An 18492-nucleotide genomic window follows, 5' to 3' on the forward strand; every position below is an offset into this window, starting at 1 on the left:
GGAGTGGGCGGGGGAGGCAAGCCCCGGCAGGTCTTGCCCCGTCTAGAATTCCTCCACCACCGGCCCCGGGATGGCTCAGGCTGGCTGAGGTGGGGATGCTGCTCTCTGGGTGGCCAGGGGGCCTGGGACAGCTCTATGCTGTCTTCCAGCCTCCACTGGGGGCAGTGGGCTGCTCACACGGTGTCGCACAGGGCCACCTGGGAGATGGGGAGGGGCGGAGGCTCGGATCCGTGGGGCAAGAGGATGGGCACTGGTTCAGGGGAACTGACCAGGCTAGGCCTGGAGGACCGCCGGGCGGGCATCATGTTTACTAGCTAATGAGCAGCGGACCCTCGGAGACCAGGACTGTGCTGACATGCACAGCAGTGGGTCCTCGGTGGGACTTTTGAACTGCACGTAATTACAAAAATTTTAATTAAGTAAAAATTTTTAAGCGAAAGCCATCTGTCGCACAATATAGCTTATTAAAGTCAGAAGGGACCCAGCGGGCTGGTGAGGAAGAGAAGAACCTTGTGTTGTGGCAGCACAGCACCCCACAGGGGCACCAGTTCGTGCCGGGGCTGCTGTACTTCCAACCCAGCTCCCTGCTTGGACGGTCCTGGACTGTGCCTGTGTGGGAGACCCAGAAGAAGCTCCTGGCCCCCAGCTCTGGCCATGGCCACCACTGAGGGGTGAACCAGCAGACGGAAGATGTCTTTTCTCTCTGTGGTTCTTTCAAATAAAATTAAAATAAATCTTTAAAAATGCACAAACAGGCCCAACTCAGTAGCCTAGCAGCTAAAGTCTTTGCCTTGCACGCGCCAGAATCCCATATGGGCACTTCCCAGGCTTTCCCAGGCTCCCTGCTTGTGGCCTGGGAAAACAATTGAGGATGGCCCAAAGCCTTGGGACCCTGCACCTGCGTGGGAGACCTGGAAGAAGCTCCTGGCTCCTGGCTTTGGATTGGCGCATCTCTGGCCATTGCGGCCCCCGGGGAGTGAATCAGTGGATGAAAGATCTTCCTCTCTGTATATCTGACTTTCCAATTTAAAAAAAGCATAAATGGCAAATGTAGCATTTGTATGTATCTCGTCACAATGCTAACACAAGCCAAGGGGAGGGAGCTGCTGTGATGTAGTGGCATTCAAGGTCCGTGCTGTGCGTGTAACGGACGAGGCTTCCTCCTGACCCCCCAACACCTGCCCTCGCAGTGCTGGCCGCCTGGCCCCGGCCAGCCTCGGCCACTGCCCCCCTCAGCCTCCCGCCTGCACCAGAGGAGCAGCTGCTCACACCACGAGACTGCTGTGGTCTGGTCTACACCTGCTGGACCTGGCCATTTCTGATCGGTCACCGATCACTTTCATTTAAAACTCTGAGTTTCTGTGTCCTCATTTAAAACAACAATCACGCAGGGCTGCTATGGTGGAGTAGCACGTCAGGCCATCATCTGCAGCACCCCACTTGGACACCAGTTCAAGTCCCCGCTGCTCCACTTCTGATCTAGCTCCTGCTTGTGGCCTGAGAAAGCAGCAGAGGATGGCCCAAGGTCTTAGGCCCCTGCACCCCCATAGGAGACCTGCAGGACGCCCCTGGTCCCCAGTTTCAGATTGGCTTAGCTGTGGCCGTTGTGGCCATTTGGAGAATAAAGCACTGGATGGAAGATAATTCTCTCATCTCTCCTTTTGTTTGCACACTTCTGCCTTTCAATAAAAAATAAATATTAAAAACCAATAGTTTGCGCAAGACTATTGGAGAAACCTAAAAAAAAATCCATAAAAATTTACAGCAGTCTGCATGAAAACCAGGTGGTGTGGGCATCCAGCGCTTGCAGAACGCCAAGGTCCGCTGTGGCAGAGGTGGCTCAGGGCAGCCTGCTTCTCTGCCGCGTTCATCCACCCGGGACTTGGCCTGCACAGGTCTCCCCTGCAGCTCCCCGCACCCCTCACTGCTGGTGGCTTCCATGTGCAAGGCACACGTGTCCCAGCAGAGGGCAGAAGAGCCCCAAGTCCAGGTGTGTCCAGTGCCTGTGACCCACGGAGGCACCAGCTCTCAGGCAGCACTGGGAACCACTCATCTGCGTGGCATCGGAGGGACCACAGAGCCGGTGCCACTGTCAAAGCCTTGCCCACCTGGGCACCGTGGGCTGGAAGGCTGGCCCAGACAGACCCCGGCCCCAGCTCAGCATCTGGCTGGAATCCCAGGCGAACCCCCAGCCACCCCTGCCATGGCCCACACCCGGGCCAGCCGGTGGTCTCCATCAGCAGCCTCCCTGGAAGGTGCTCTGTGCTGCGCGACATCCATTTTACCCTCTCGGGCAGGCCTGGAACGCGGCACATCCTGCTTTAAAGTGCCCAGCAGTCTTCACAGGCCTCTCCACGACCCCACACCTTCACAGCCCGTCCCCTCCAGGAACATCCCAGCATGCTCTCCTTGCGTTCCCTGTAGCCTCCTGGTCCATCCACAGGCCCCTGAGGCACATGGACACCCCTTTTCTGGGCAATCTCGGGTGCAGATGGAGGTGGCGGATAAATGCATGGTATGTACCCACAGTGATGTTGAAGGAACCCCCGACTCCGGCTGTGACGCCTTGGCAGCAAGGCGCTCTGTGGGGGAGGCCTCACCCTTTTCCACACAGAGGCTGCGGCCAGTGCTCCTAGCACAGCTCGCGTGGTGGGCGGTGGGCTCCGCAGGCAGCCAGGTCTCCCTGTGCAGGGACCCAGCCCGGCAAAGGACGTCTGTCTCAGAGCAGATGACTGTGCTGCTCCCAGGGTCTTCCTGCACCTCGCCCACTCAGGGGGCAAAGCTCTGACGAGGGGGCCACCCACAAGGCAAGGCATGCCAAGGCTGCTGAGGGGTGGAGCAGCCACCTGCAGGCTCCCCTGGGCTGGGGCCTGGAGGAGGGCTCCTGGGGACATGGGAGGCACAGCAGGGCCGGCCCCACCCTGCCACCTGCCTGTGGTGGCACCAAAGGCGCAGAAGGCCAGCAGACAGGGTGGCCTGAGGTGCTGGCGGGTACCCAGCCACACCCAAGGCAGCAGGAGGACAGTGAGAGGCCTGCACGGGGACAAGCGCCGCCGCTCAGGGGCCATGCATGACAGCAACATGCACTTGCGTCTACACGCAGCATGCAACATGGGGCCAGTGTCATGGCCCAGCTGGCAGAGCTACCACCTGCAGCCTCAGAATCCAATGTGAGCACCGGTCCGAGTCCTAGCTGCTCCACTTCTGATCAAGAGCGCTGCAAATGGTCTGGGAAAGAAGCAGCAGAAGACGGCAGCCACGTGGGAGACCTGGAAGGAGCCCTTGGCTCCTGGCTTCAGCCTGGCCCGGCCCTGACAGTTGCAGTCATGTGGGGAGTGAGCCAACACATGAAAGATAAGTGTGTGTGTGTGTGTGTCTTCCTCTCTGTGGCACTCTTTCAAATAGATCATATATGTATATAGCATGTGTTTATATGTATATGTGTGTGTGTGTATATATATATATATATTTATAAAACACATTGTCCTGTGTCAGTTTTAGACTGAGGAAGTGGTTCTATGCTGTGAGACCTGCGTCTGATTTTGTCTGCCCAGGATGCATTTCTGAAATCCAGGGTGGTGCCCACAGATGTTTCGTGTGTTTCGACATCTCTGTGGTTTTATGTGTATGAATGCTGACATTTCTTGTGATTTCAAAATGCACATGAATATGTTTCCACCAGTATCCCTTTGTGCTTTTCTGGTTTTTTGCTTATTGTTTATTTTAATTTTTAATTCAGTTTTAATAGATTCAATGTGCCTTGTAGCTATGATTCTAACAGCATGACGTTTACTCACTCCCTCCCCCATCTCCCTCCCTCCCCTCCCCCTCTAGTCTCTCTCCCTCTCCCTCCCCACCACATCTCCCACTCTACGCCCTCCCCTTCCCATGTTCCTCCCCTCTCTCCCTCCCCCTGCCTCCCGCCCTCCCCATCTCCCACCCTCCCCATCTCCCTCCCTCCCCATCTCCCTCCCTCCCCCATCTCCCATCCTACCCCCTCCTCCATCTCCCTCCCTCCCCCATCTCCCGCCCTCTCTTGCTTTTCCCTTTCTTTCTTTCTGTCTTATTTTTTTAGGGGAGTTGAGATAACAGACTTAAAATTTATATCACAATAAAATTCACTTAATCCTTCATTGAATAAGAAGTTTAACAAGGAAAAAACCAGAAAGATTCTAGTTCAGCCAGAAAATAGACAATGGGAATTGAACAGCAAACAATAAAGATCACTTCACCCATATACAGTAAATTATGAAGTTATCACAGAGCCTTAAAGATGTGGTCGTATAACAATTTTACCCACTGGTTTGACCAAGGTGTAAACCAGTCTTACTAAATTATATTTGCAGCAGTGCTGATCCACACAGCCCTTTTCTTTTTTTTTTTTTATTTATTTATATTTTTTTACAATCTTGATATAATTACGATGAAAAGGTGCAAGCACTACAGGAAGATGGGCAAAACAATCAGTTCCGTATTGTTTCCTTAATTTATCTGATGTAAAAGGGGACTTTAAGGGAGCAGCCCCACCCAGGCTCCCACCCACCCCAGGTCCCAGATGCTCCGAGGGTCTCGCTCAAGTGGTTTTGTTAGTGCAACAGTTCTGAATTGCTGCCACTCTCACCACTCCAAGCACGATGAGGTCGTTGGAGAATCCACTGATTGACATAGTCCATCATAGAGTCTCCGTTTGCCGGGTATTTCACTGCCAACATATAGCTGAGGTGGTTGATTGACTTGTTCTGTCTTCTGTCTTTTCTTGGTTAGGGTTCTGAGTCCGGAAGCTCGATTGGAGGGATCCCCAAAGAAACTTTGTCTGAGGTGTTCCCAGACCAGATTCTTGCATGTACTAGCAAGCACAGGGCCTGGCATAGTCCGTTGCCCCAATCAACTGGTGGTTGCAGCTGCTGGGTTGGTTCTGTTTCCATCCCTGTCTTCCACTGGAACCAATGGGTGTTTGCAGTCCAGCCTGGTTCTGCCCAGCACATAAACCAGTGGGAGCTGCAGCCTAGACAGAGCAATCCACAATAACCCCCACCAGGCCCGCCCCCTACCCTGGTTTGCCAGTATGTGTGGCAGACTAGTCCAGTCTGTCCCACATCCCATTTGGCTCTCATACATGTCAATGGGTATTAAAACCTTGTTCCATCTAACCAGTTCAACCATCCAGTCTTCACGGATGTTGTTGGGTGTCTCTCTGTCTAGCCACCCCAGGCCCTGTCCTAGTTTTTGTGCCCTCCTGTGGGGGGTGGTAACCCAAGAGGGAGGAACCCACTGTTTCCCTCCCAGGCCACTCCCACTCCCAGATTATGCACTCTCCAGGTGGTTCTGTGGTTTAACTTGACAGAACTAGCCTCCAGTGCCAGCTTCTGCCAGCTGAAGCTGTAGCTAAGCCCAAACAACCCTCACCCACTCTAATTGTAGATTGCACCAGTAGGAATAATCAGCCCAGCCTGGTTTTTCCCTGATCTGGTCCACATGAAGTGCACAGGTGCCGTAGCCCTGCCTAGTCTGGTCTACCCGCATCCCAGCTCACGCTCTCCAGTGGGAGTAGCTGTCCAACAAGGGAACCCGGCTCCGCCCCCTCCCTTCCTGGTTCTCACATGTGCTGGTTGGGTGCTGCGGTCACATCTGGCACAGGCAGCCTCACCTTGGCATTCCGTGTTGTGTACTGCTTTTGTCGCGACCGAACCTGGCTCGACCCACACTCTGTTCTGACGTTCGGATTTGCCAGTGGATGACGTGAACTGATTCAGCCTGGTCTGCCCCCGACCCATGCCAAATGTATGCCAGTGGGACACTTTCCATGGCCTCTTGGCTGTTTCCTTCCGTGCATCTTAAGCTTACCTGCAGGGTCTGTGTCCTGCCAGAGGAGTTGCCCAGGCTCCTCCATCAGAACCCCTCCGAGTGCCAGATTTCACGCATACCAGGGGGTCCATGAGCCAGCACTACTCAGTTCACCTCCTGTCCTAGCAGGAACAGTGGCTTTTCCTGACTGGCCTTCAACCCATTCTGGTTCTTGCTGTTGGATTGTTTCAGCTCAGCCACGGCTCGTCCACACCCACATATAGCTCATACATGGCTCAGTTGGGGTTGAGACCTAGCCTAGTCCGTCCCACATCTACCCTGGTCCTCCAGAACACCAGAAGGTGTAGCAGTCTGGCCCGGCCCAGTGCGCCTTGTCCCAGTCCACACTTCGCACGGCCCTTTTCAAAGTCCGGAGGCCCCATCGGAGGGTGACCATGTGGGGCTTGTCTTCCTCAGCATGATACCGTGTCGTTGTATCCGCTTCGCTGCAGGTGGCAGCAGTCCATCCTTCTTTACAGCCACAGTTTCTCCGTTGCTGCTCCGGTGAGAGACGCCCTGGGGGAGGCGGATGCTGGCGCACGGGCAGTGCTGCTGTGGGCGAGGTGCCACAGCCACCTCTGCCTCATTCTGCCAAACCCTTTGGACACACACCTCGCGGGGTCACTGGGTCACTGGGTGTACTTCTCTTCTCCTTCCCTTGTTGTTTGTTTGGGTTTTTTTGAAGGAAGGAGTTCATCAAACCATGTGGGGGATAGATTCTTTTTCTTCAGTCTCCTCAATGTTTAGTGTGCGTGATCCACTCAAACTACGAGAACATTTGAACTCAGTGATCCTCCTCTATTTCCCCTCATTGTTCTCAGAATTTCCGCTTACTTCTTTTACCTCTAACGGCAATTTTTTTTTTGAAGATGGTATTCTTTGAAAGCCAGAGATACAGAGAAAGACCGAGGTTTCCCATATGCTGACCACTCCAGAGCTGGGCAGCTGCACAGCCAGGAGCCCGGAGGTTCTTCCAGTCCCACACACGGGTGCAGGGTCCCAAGCACTTGGGCCATCCTCTACTGCTTTCCCAGGCACGTTTGTAGGAAGGTGGATGGGAAGCGGAGCAGCCAGGGCTGCAGGTGGAGACTTAGCCAGCTACGCCAAAATGTGATATTTCAAACCCTGCTTTCCACAGTGGCTGTTTGAGATCTGCTTTGCTCAGCCTCCCCTGCCCTGCCCCTGTGTGCTCTGTGCTCCGTGTCCTTCGGTCATCGCAGAGTGACAGTTTCACTCGCTCACTATGTTTTCATTGCTCTCACTTCTGAGCAGCAGCTGAGTTGGGATGGCCTCACTGGCGTGTGCGCTGTGACGCTCAGCACTTGGCAGGCACGAGCAGTGCTGCTGACATGACATCTGTACCCTGCCCACCACGTGGCCTGGCACACGTCTCTTTCGCTTGTATTTGGAAACTTTTCTGTTTTGTATTTGAAGAAAGTGGTTCAAACAGTGTAGAGAATATTCATCTACCTTTGCACGTTCGTGCAACTCACCATTTACACAACTTGTTCTCTCTACAAGACACACACTTTTTTGAGAAGTTACCATAGCCTGCTCTTTCCCCCTAAATATTTTAATGTACACGTGTGAGTGGAGACTTGTAAAACTGAGTAGCATTACTGGAGTCAGTAAATCCAGCAACGACACATCGTTATTTGCACTTCCACTCTTGCTCATACTTTGAAATCGAGCTGGCTGTGTCCTTTGCTGTACTCTCCTCCCACCACCCGGACCACCGCCCAGCCTGGCCTCTGGCATTGCCCTACCCACTGAGTGTCCATCCATAGCAGTCATGCCCCCGGATCCTCCACCCGCCTCTCTGCGCCACTGGCAGCTCTGACACGGCCTGCCCAGTTGTACATGTACATCATGTTTCCCATGATGGGTGTGTCTGGGTCTCTGTGTTAGACCAGGTGCCGAGTTCCTGCTGCGCCAGGGTGAGCGCATGGCAGGCACACTGGGGAGGAGGAGCCAGCGTTCCGGGTCTCGGTGAATGAGTTAAACAGGAGTCCACTGTGTCTGTTGTAGTCTAGGTCTTGTTACATTCTTGCCTCTTCCATAAAAGCATTGTAAGCACAGACACCAAGGCGGCATAAACAAGTGGTAATGTTTGTTTATTCGGAAGGCCAGAAACAGAAATTAACCATACAACACAGAGTAAAAGGGGTGGGAGAGAGACTGATACTTTGTGTCCTAAGGGAAAGAAATTGCTACCTTTTCCTGAGTCCGCCCTCAGTAGAGTGGGAGAAAGGCATGCCCAAGCATGGAAGCTGTGCACCCCCAACAAAGTGGCCAAATGCCACAACCCAAAGGGCCAAAAAGGAGAACCCCTCTTCCCACGGCTTTTATAGGTAGGGCTTGAGAGTGGAGTGACCAGTCAGTGCAGCCCTACCCCTTGCCCAGTCCTGTGGGTGAGTAAAAAATATTACAGGGGTTGGGGAGGGGAGTGGGCAGCATGGAGTGTGGCCCTAAACTGCCCACCCGCCTAGACCATATCATCTTCAATATGAAGTGTTGTGGTTCAAATTTTGTTTCCCATAAGCTAAGGCTGAAGGTGTGCCGGAAAAAACAAGCTTAATGTTTACCCTGGATCCTTCACAGGCCCTCAGAAGTCCCTTCTGCCCCAATACTCCAGCTCAGACGGTCACCTGGTTCTTGTATCACTTGGGTCTAGGCCAGTGCTATGGGATAGTAGGCCAAGCCTCTGCCTGCTGGTTCCTGTCCCAGCTGCTCCACTTCCCATCCAGCTCCCTGCTTCTGACCTAGGAAAACAACAGACTGTCTCAAGTGCCTGGGTTCCTGCACCCGCGTGGGAGACTCGTGGGAGACCTGGAAGCAGCTCCTGACCTCTGGTTTCAGACCAGCCTACCAGCTCCAGCCATTGTGCCATTTGAAGAGTGAGCCAGTGGACGGAAACTCTCTTTGCCTCTTTCTCGCTGTAACTGTGATTTCCAAATACAAAAAAAAAAAGGTTTTTTTTAAAGCTCAGACATTTGTTCTCTCTTGCATTTCCTCCTCAACAGTTCAGAAAGTGGGTAACTGCCCATCAGGGAGTTCGCTTCCTGCCTGGGCCCCACCCACTGTTGCCCTCGGGCAGGATTCCGCAAGAACAGCTAGCAGGGGGGATCCTCCCAGACCTCCAGACTGCCCAGGCCTGAGCCCTGGGGCTTCGCGCCCCAGCCAGGGGACACACAGCAGCTTGTCCTTGCTTCAGCCTGAAGGGAAAGCAGGAGCACCCACAGCTCCTCAGGCCTGTCAGGGATCCAGTCACCATCTCGGCCCTCCCCTGAGTCAGCAACAGACATGGACACAGTCAGGCCAGCTTTACAGCCTATTAGCGAGGCTTGCCTAGTGGGCCGAGAAGCTGACTTTGAAATCAGAGTCAGGAGCAGTGTTCAGCCTAGCAGCTGATACAGGCTGACTCCTGGCTTTAGCTTTCTAACCATGTAGACCCTGAGGGCAGTGATGAAGGCACCTGTGGTGACCCCGCAGTGCGCATGGGAGGTCTGGGCTGCCTGGCTTTGGCCCAGCTCAGCTTACCACTCTGCTGCCCTCCTAAGCCATTAGCAGGGAGCTCGGAGAGGTGGAGCAACCGGGCAATGAGCAGGTGCCCATACCGGCTGCAGGTGCTTCAGGCAGAGGGTTAGCTTGCAACATTCCTGTGCTGGCCCCCACTGCAGTTTCATGGACCTGATATTTCTTCATGGTTAATTTATCTTTTTGTTCATCCTGAGGCATAACTTTCTTTAAAAAAAAAAATATATTGGAAAAGGCAGATCAGATCTACAGAGAGAAGGAGAGACAGGGAGAAAGATTCTCCATCTGGTGATTCACTCCCCAAGCCACCACAGCAGCAGGAGCTGAGCTGATCCTGTAGCAGGGTGCGAGCGAGATCACACCAGACATGTCTAAGGTTTATTAAGGAGTCTTTATTAATCAAGCTTGAAGACAACAAAGCACAATAGCAAATTATAAATCCACACAGCAATCCACCCAAGCATAATCCAACCAATCATAATCCCAAAAGAAACAAATGGTCATCATCCTTAAGTCCATCCATTAAGCTGAAGACCTATGTCCCAGCTTCCCCAACAATATATGTTATCCTAAGAGACATGCAACAAATAACCGGGACACACTCACAAAGAGCCTGGACACACTTACAAAGCTGCAGACATTCACCTTTCCCTGGCCTCTCTGCCCACATTCCACTACTGCTAGACCTCACCCCTCCTGGAACTCATGATAGCACACAAAGCAGTAACATTATTGTAACCGTTGTCCCATCTAAGCAGCACACAGGGACCATGCTCAGGGGATTACCTGTCCTGGGTCAGCCAAGAGTTGAGGTGCCAGAGTAACAGAAGCACCTGGCCAGAAAGAGAGTGCGAGCCCCTGCTTCATGGGCCTTTTTAAAGGGGCTTGTGAGGGGAGTGGTTACACAACAGTGCAATACCATCCCCTCTCAGTTGATAGGTGAGTCACAGGTGGGCAGGAGCGAATACCTTAGTGTTGTGGGCTAAAGAGTTCATTAGTGCTTGTTAGGATGGACAGGAACAGGAACTGGGCTTGTAGCTAAAAACACCTAGACTAATTGGACTTGCAATATCCTGGCTCATTTAGGATGTGGGGGAAGTGGTTGAGGATGCAATTACTATTCCATTGTGTAGGACCCACCTTCAGGACAGAGGTTGGGGGACACAGCCAAATTTCATTTGCCCACTGTCAATGGGTGCTGGCTATCACTGGCTGCACCCAATAACAATCCGAAGCCAGGAGCCAGCAGCTTCCTCTGGGTCTCCAGAGCAGGTGCAGGGTCCCAAGACCCTGGGCCCTTCTCTTCTATGGCCCTTCTCCAGGCCATAAACAGGGAGCTGGGTGGGAAGTGGAGCAGCTGGGATTTAACCAGTGCTCGTATGGGATCCTGGCACTTACAAGGTGAGAATTTAGCCATTGAGCCATGCACCAGCCTGAGACATCACTCTGCCTATATAATCTTTTAAAGGTATATGCAAACATGCTGACACATGGATAATTGGAATTGTCCCCGAATCCTGGCAACTTTTTTTTTAGTAGACGGTGGTAGAAGCATTGTCGCAGCGCAGTGTTTGCTGGATCTGAGCGTGCGCACTGCACTGAGCCTTGGCATCTGCCCGCCTACGTGAGAGGCGCTTTCATGTGCACCTTGCCAGAGTGTTGAGGCTCATTCTCTCGCCAACCATTCAGCCATCCAGTGATGTGTGTTGAAACCAACTCCATGTTACTTGCAATGTCCCAGTTGCTTTTTATGCAGACCTCAAATTCATATCATACTTAACTGACAAAAAAGCCAAGCCTTTAAACTCACACAGAGTTCCCAGGCTGCGGGTTGGGAAGATGTGTTATCGACATTGTCCTGTTGTACAAATGAGAGGCTGCAAAACAAAGGAGGGAGTCACCTGGCATCTGGAACTCCAGCTTTCTCAGCAATAAGGTCATTTATTATAAAGATGGAGAGGAAGGGCCACCGGGGCCTGCCAGGACCATGGCATCCCTGCCCATCGCAGCTGAGAGCTCTGGCCCAGATGATCCCCAGGATGGTGCAGCCTCACGGTGGCACCTTCATGAAACACAAGAAGAAACAGGTGCATTTCCTTAAACCCACGCTCCACTGGGCCAAGCGCGGGGTGCCTCTTAGAGTGTGTAGCTTCTACCCGTCTTTGCCGTGGCAGTAACTTAGAGTTTCAGGCTAAGGACCTTGGGACCAGCGGACACTGGTGCCCCGTTGTCTCCTCCGTGTTCACAGACGTCACATGCTCCTGTATTCATCACAGCATTGCTTTCATCCGGAGAACTAGCAAATAAACTGTATACCACCACACAGCAGCCACATTCAACACATTCCAGTTACAATTTAAAAACTAATATCACAAAAATAACATGAAACCATTTGTATAAAGACAAAAACATGTCAAAGTGCGGATTCAGACTCATCCTAGAGCTACATGCCTTCCCGTACATCCAAATGTGCTCAGAAGCATCAAGTGTGGTGGGTATGATCCAGCTGACCTCAGGCTAAGTGACTGCCCAAGAAGAGGCAGCCCGCAGGCCAGGGGAGTGGACGCTCCTGGAGACAGCCCGCAGGCCAGGGGGAGTGGACGCTCCATGAGACACCCAGCAGGGGAGGGAGGGTGGATGCCCCTGAGAAGAGGCAGCCCGCAGGCCAGGGGGGTGGACACTCCTGGAGGCAGCCCGCAGGCCAGGGGGAGTGGACGCCCCTGTGTCTTCCACCCAGTCTTTCTCCCTTCTCCCTCTGGAGTCCCAGCTGCACGTGTTCAACCATTTGATATTGTTTTGGAGTTTTTTTGGTGCCCTGGAGTTTTCCCTCTCGTTTTTGGTTCCCCCTCGTATTTTGCTTTGCGTAACCTCTATCCATCTGTCTCGGCCGCATTTGTTGTCCGTCAGCAATGTGAAGTGTCTTCGGATGCCCGTCAATAGAATTCTTAGTCTCTGCTGTCCTGTTTTTGTGTGTTGCTATTTCTAGGGTGCCACTCAACTCTTCGTTACATTTTCTAGGTTGCCACTGAAATTCTCCATGACTTCCACACGCTGTGTGCTCTGTGGGAGGTTGGAGCAGACAGAGGGTAGCTATTTCACATTTTCTGATACAGTCCAGGCTGTGGTACAGTGCGCTAAGCTTCTGCCTGCTGTGCCAACATCCCGTATGGACAACAGTTCATGTCCTGGTTGCTCCACTTCTGAGCCAACTCCCTGCCTATGCCATGGGAAAGTAAAGGAAGATGGTCCAGGTCCTTGAGCCCTGCTCCCGTACGGGAGACCCGTAAGGAGCTCCTGGTTCCTGACTTCAGACCAGCTCAGCTCCAATTGTTGGGGCCATGTGGGGAGTGAAGCAGTGGATGGCAGATATCTCTCTCTCTCTCCTTTCTAGAACTCTGCCTTTCAAATAAAAATAAAATGGATCTTTTTGCTCATGTTCTGTGTTCCTTCTTGTACACGCCTCTTGTGATTTTTGTTTGGAGACTAGACACTGCGCAGCAAGGTGAAGGTCGGGACCTTGCGCTGAGAATGAAGGTGACTCTCGGGCTCCTTGGTGGAGAGGACTGAGTCAGTCTGGCCAGGGCTGAGTTCTGCGACTGCCACGGCCACCTTCAGTGAGACAGTGGCTCTAAATCCCTCTGGGCAAGCATGTGGTTGGCGTGGAGGTGAGCGCTGGAGGGCTTTGCTCAGCTGTCTGTCCCACCGCACACCAGGCACAGGCGCAGCGTGGCCCTCCGTGTTCTTGTTCCTCCCACCGGTTTCCTGTTGCTCAGCACCTGCTGGGCTGGGGGAGGGAAAGGAAATTCTCTTTCGTGTCCAGAGGGACTGTCACAGTCCTGGAAAGCCCCGAGTGCCCGTGTCTCAGTGGCATGTGCCTCGGGGCTGAGCCAATGTCATTGTCGAGGCAAAGGCTCACCTTCTATAGTCACCAAGCCTGGCTCAAACTGCTAATCTTGGGGACAAAAGTTATTTTCTGTTGGTTTCAATTATTTTTGTACAAATCATAATTTAAACAGAGGGAAATTTTATATAGAACAAAATATCAATAATATAAAAACATGCATTGAAGAAGAGAGACATTTAGAAATGGCAGCCTGGGTTTCGAGGCAGGGGGATTCCGCGCCCGTTCCAAGGTCTCACTGCGGTGTGGCTTCCCCCAGCTGCTGACCTCATGCAGACCCCTGTGGCACCTGCTACTCTGAAAGAGACAGAGAGAAAGATCTTCCATCTGCAAGTCCACCCCCAACTGGCCACAGTGATTGGAACTGGACTGAGCCAAAGCCAGAAGCCAGGGACTCATTCTGAGTCTCCCGCGCGGGAGCAGGGCCCCAGCACCCTCCTCTGCTGCTTCCCCAGGCACATTAGCAGGGAACTGGGCCAGAAGTCGAACAGCTGAGACTCTAACCAGCACCCTAGAAGATGCCAGCACCAAAGGCAGTGGCTTACCCCACTGGGCCACAATGCCAGCCTGGTGGTTTTCATCTTCCTCTGTGGTTCTCCCCCTGAGCACGTATAGACCCAATCCGAGAGCAGAACTGTTGATAAACAGAGACCTGACCCTGCATGTCTCCTCGCCCAGCAGCTTCTTGCTCCCATTAGGGTAGAAACTCCCACCCACCTGTGATCTTCCTTTCCGTGGGTCCGTGGGTCGGCACTGCCCTCCCCACAGAGGGCTGCAGGTGAACCCTGGTGGCCATAGGCGCAGCAACCGTGGCTGTCAGAGGCCCAACTCTCTGCCTGCACCCTGCGGAGTCTGCGGGTACTCTGCACCTCCCTCTTCACTTCGGACAGTGAAGTTCACTGGTCTGGGCATAGTGACCGGACACTCAGCCAGCTAACAGTTTCCTGGAATCCAGACGTCATCTAGCGGGGTGTCCTGCAGTGGGCCAGAGGACAGCTCGCTGCAGTCAGCCCGCTCCTCACAGACTCACACTGAGCCAGGTCACACACCACCCTCAGGTCTTTGCTGGGGAGGGGGAGAAGTGTGTTCTCCAAAGCGGTTGCTCCCTCAAAGCACACAGGCGAGAAGGTGAGAGAGCCGTTCCCAGCAAGGCTAAGTCACAGCCTGGTCAGCCAGTCAGGACCTGGCGTCCCGTTAGCCTGGTCATGGTGACTCACAACAAGACGGTCACTAGGTCTGGGAGAGGAGCTTACACAAGAGGGCACATGGTAAGAGCCGGGTAGAACTAGAATCTTCTAGAAGGCTGCCTACACAGCGATGCCATGAGGTCGCCCTTCTGGACTGCATCTGGAAGTCCTCTTTGGCGTTTCCAGGAGGCCTTACAGGACCTCGGGCAAGCTGGACTCCTCCAGGTGGCCCCTCTGCTTGCCCTGGTTCTGAAGATGGCCGCCCAGACGCACTGAGGTCGGTCTCCCTCAGCTGTTGTGTCCTCTGCTTGTCGGGCAGTCGGGCGCAGCGTGGGTTTTCAGAGGAGGAAAATGAAGGGCGGATGAAAAGAAGACCGATCTGAAGTCGCAGACAGGGCACAGCCAACTGTCAGAAGAAAAGTCTGCCCGGGAACAATAAAACCCTCGCTCTGAGAGTCCAGTGCACTGGACCCAGGGGCCCCCAGGACGCTCCTTCCTGGGCTGCAGCTCAGTCCGCCCCAGAGCCTGAGCAGCCAGCAGCAGGCCTTGATTCTTTATTACAGACCAAGGAGTCATAGCAGTGTGGGTTTCCCACCAGTGCAAGCAGTTCCATGAATCGCCTCCATAAAACCCTGCCCTTCTGGCCTGCGCTGTGTTCTCAATGCCAGAACCTTCCATTCAAGAGCTTTATGGCCCAGCCTCGCACTCAGAAATGTCACCGCACATAAGAAACCCTTTGATCTCCAGCCATCGGGCTGCAGCCGAGCATGGTTTGATAACCATCTGCAGAGCAAAGCGCTTGGGTTTCCTCCCGTCTATTTCTACTCCACTTTTAATAAGCTGATTAGCTGCAGGCATCTGCCCTCCACCCTCTCAGCCCCCTCCAGCCAGTGGCTGAACAGACCTGGGCTGTGTGTGCTGGGAGAGCTTGCTGCATGACCCTGCGGCCAACCCAGCCCATCCGGCAGCCCATCCGGAGCCCATGCCCTGCAGAGTGAGGTTTCCATAGACACAGAGTGCAGTGCTCGAGGGCAGGCCCAGAGCTGGCAGCAGGTGGTGTGTTCTACCTCACGCCCTGGCCCTGTGCCAGCAGGGAACGCTGCCCGCCAGGAAGGGAGCTGGGACAGCAGGCAGACTGGGGTGTCCTCAGAAACCAAAGAGCACTTTGTCTCCTCAAGCACAAGCTAGGAATGGAAAAGGGACCAGGCAAGCTTGTGAAGCAAACCCGAACACACCAGGAGCTGGCGTTGGCAAGTGGAATTGGTCCGAAGGTCTTGGGAGCAGGCGGGAGCCCCGTCCTCTCGGGACCCGTGTCCCTGCGCACAGCAGAAACACAGAAGGATGACACTGTCGCCGCCACCACGCCAGAGGAGCTTTCCCTAACTCATCTGAGTTGCAAAACCCTACACTTTCAAACTCTGGGTTTTTATTAGCGTGGAAATTTATAAAATTAGCTATGTAAAAGACAGTTTATAAATTCAACTTTGGAGTCTATCATTTCAAACACTATTACTTTCAAAAACTTGTTATTCAAAACAAGCCTTTTTTATAAAACCAATAGACAGCTTGGTTACCTAGCCAATCTTTTTCAATACTTCGTTATTTATTTGAAAGGCAGAGAGCAGTGGGGAGAACAGAGGCCATTGCCATCTGCTGGTCCACTCCCCAGTGGTCACAACAGCTGGAGCTGGGCCGGTGCAAAGCTGGAGCCAGGAGCTCCTGCGGGGTCTCCCACGTGGGTGCAGGGCCCCAGGGACTCAGCCCACCGTGTGCTTTCCCGATGCATTAGCAGGGAACTAGATCAGAAGTGGGGCAACCAGAACTCAAACCAACACCCACATGGGATGCTGGCGCCACAGACAGAAGCTTCACGTGCTATGCCACGGCCACGGCCCATCTAGATAAGCTGTTATATGCAAATGACATGATACTCTTCCCTGCCCAGGTCACATGGCAGATCCCAACCCTCACTGCAGAAACAGGAATGGACATGTGTGTCTGGGGGGCAGGTTGAGGCCCCCTGATCACCCCAGGGGGTGGTCACACAACATTAGCCCCCTGCTTTTGCCAGAATTATGTAAGAAAAGCTTCTTTTTTCTAATAGCGTTACTAGCTAGGCCCAAAAGGAGCCTGTAGCTGCTGCAGGCCACAAGCAGTTGTCAGGGACAAAGCAGAAGGGGCGCCACTGAGGCTCTGCTGCGGTGCTGGAGCCAGCTGTGCCTGAAGCCCTCCAGCACCTCAGAGACTTCCATGTGCAGTGTGTGGCCGCTGCTGCTGAGCTGTTCAGAAGAGTAAGCTAGCATTGGGGCAGGTGCAGGCACTGCAGACGGCAGGGGGCAGTGTGAGGTGACCCCAAGAGCCGCTGTCGGGGTTCACACCTACACGCAGCTCTGCACACAGATGAAGCTGACTTGAGGAAGCTCAGCAAGGCCGAGCCTGCGGCTAACAGTCACAGGATGCCTGCCTGTGCCTGCACATGCATGCACACCCACACGCGCGACCAGAAAGGCATGCCTCATGCATTCTTCCACAACACGTGGCGTCTGTAGGATAAACAACCACGGGCAAACCCAGCGTGAGTCAGTAACCAACTCGAACCAGGGGCTTTCCTCGGTTACGACTAGCCAGAGACAGCGAGCGCAGAGCAGCTGGCAGGAGGCCAAGGGCAGGCCCCCTCGCCATGACTCAGCCCCACAGGTCAGGCTCCGGCAGGTCAGGAAAGAGCTGCCGGGAGGACTTGGTAAGTCCCAGCCCCTGAAGCCCAGAACCCCGTCGATGGGGTCTGCCTGCAGAGCATGGCACCTCCACCGCTGGGGGGCCCCCACCTGCCCAGCAGCTGCGATGTACTCCGCCCCAGCATTTCAAACACCACGTGTTCTGATGTGTAACGAAGAAGAGTGTGTCAAACACACACAAAGGTCAGGGAGCTCATTGGGGTTCAAAAAATTTCAAAGCCTAGCACTGTGCTGTCTTCAAAACTTTGCGACAGCTTGGGGTAGGCATTAGCACAGGGGCAGAGAGGTCATGTGGGATGCCTCCAGTTGAGTCTCTGCTCCTTTGCTGAGCCTGGTTTCCTGCCAGTGCACATCTCAGGAGGCAGCAACTGGAGGCCCACGTGTCTGGGAGACCCGGGTGGAGTCCTGGCTGCAGCCTGACCCAGCCCTGGTGGTGGCACGTCTCTAAGCGGAAGAGGTCTTCCTCTCTGTTCTCCGTCATTCCAATGCAATTTAGGGCCTGCTACTGTGGCATCGTAGGCTGGGCCTTTGCCTGCCTGTGGGGCCAGCATCCCATGGAAGCACTCGCTTGAGTCCCAGTGGCTCCACTTCCAACCCAGCTAATGGCCTATGAAAGCAGAGGAGGATGGTCCAAGTCCTTGGGAGCTTGCACCCATTGGGAGACCTGGAGGAGGTTCCTGGCTCCTGGCTTTGGATCAGCCCAGTATGGGTCCTTGTGGTCATGTAGGGAGGGAACCAAGAGATGAAAGATCTTTTGCTCTCTTCCTACACTCTGTGGCTCTGTCTTTAAAAATAAATAAATCTTTTTAAAAATGCTTTTTTAAAAAAATGTCTCAACATTCATGAAAACTGAGTGTAATGAAAACCTATGCATATACTTAAAATATTTTGTGCAAAAAAGCTTATCTTTGGATATTATACAATTGGATATTCCCACGAACCTTTTGAAATAGCCTAATGTAGGAATACTTTAAAACCAGTGGCTGTACAACCACAACGTGCCCACCTTAGCTGAGAAGGTGCAAGGTCACCTCAGAGTCCCACAGGGCCCCGTGTCACCAACACTTGTACCCCTATGTCCTGGAGAAACGACTGACCACCATCCTGATGCCTTTAGAGATGTGTGTCTTGGCTTGAAAGGCAGAGCAACCGTGGGAGGGGGAGACCTGTATCTGCTGGGCTGCCCCTGGACAGCGGCAGCAGCCCGGGTGGGCCAGGATGAAGCTGCATCTGGCCACCACCCCAGCGATCCCTTCGGGGCCTGGGCAGGCACCACTCTCCTTAGGGG

Source organism: Ochotona princeps, chromosome 6, assembly GCF_030435755.1.
Source record: "Ochotona princeps isolate mOchPri1 chromosome 6, mOchPri1.hap1, whole genome shotgun sequence".
NCBI classification, from domain to species: Eukaryota; Metazoa; Chordata; class Mammalia; order Lagomorpha; family Ochotonidae; genus Ochotona; species Ochotona princeps.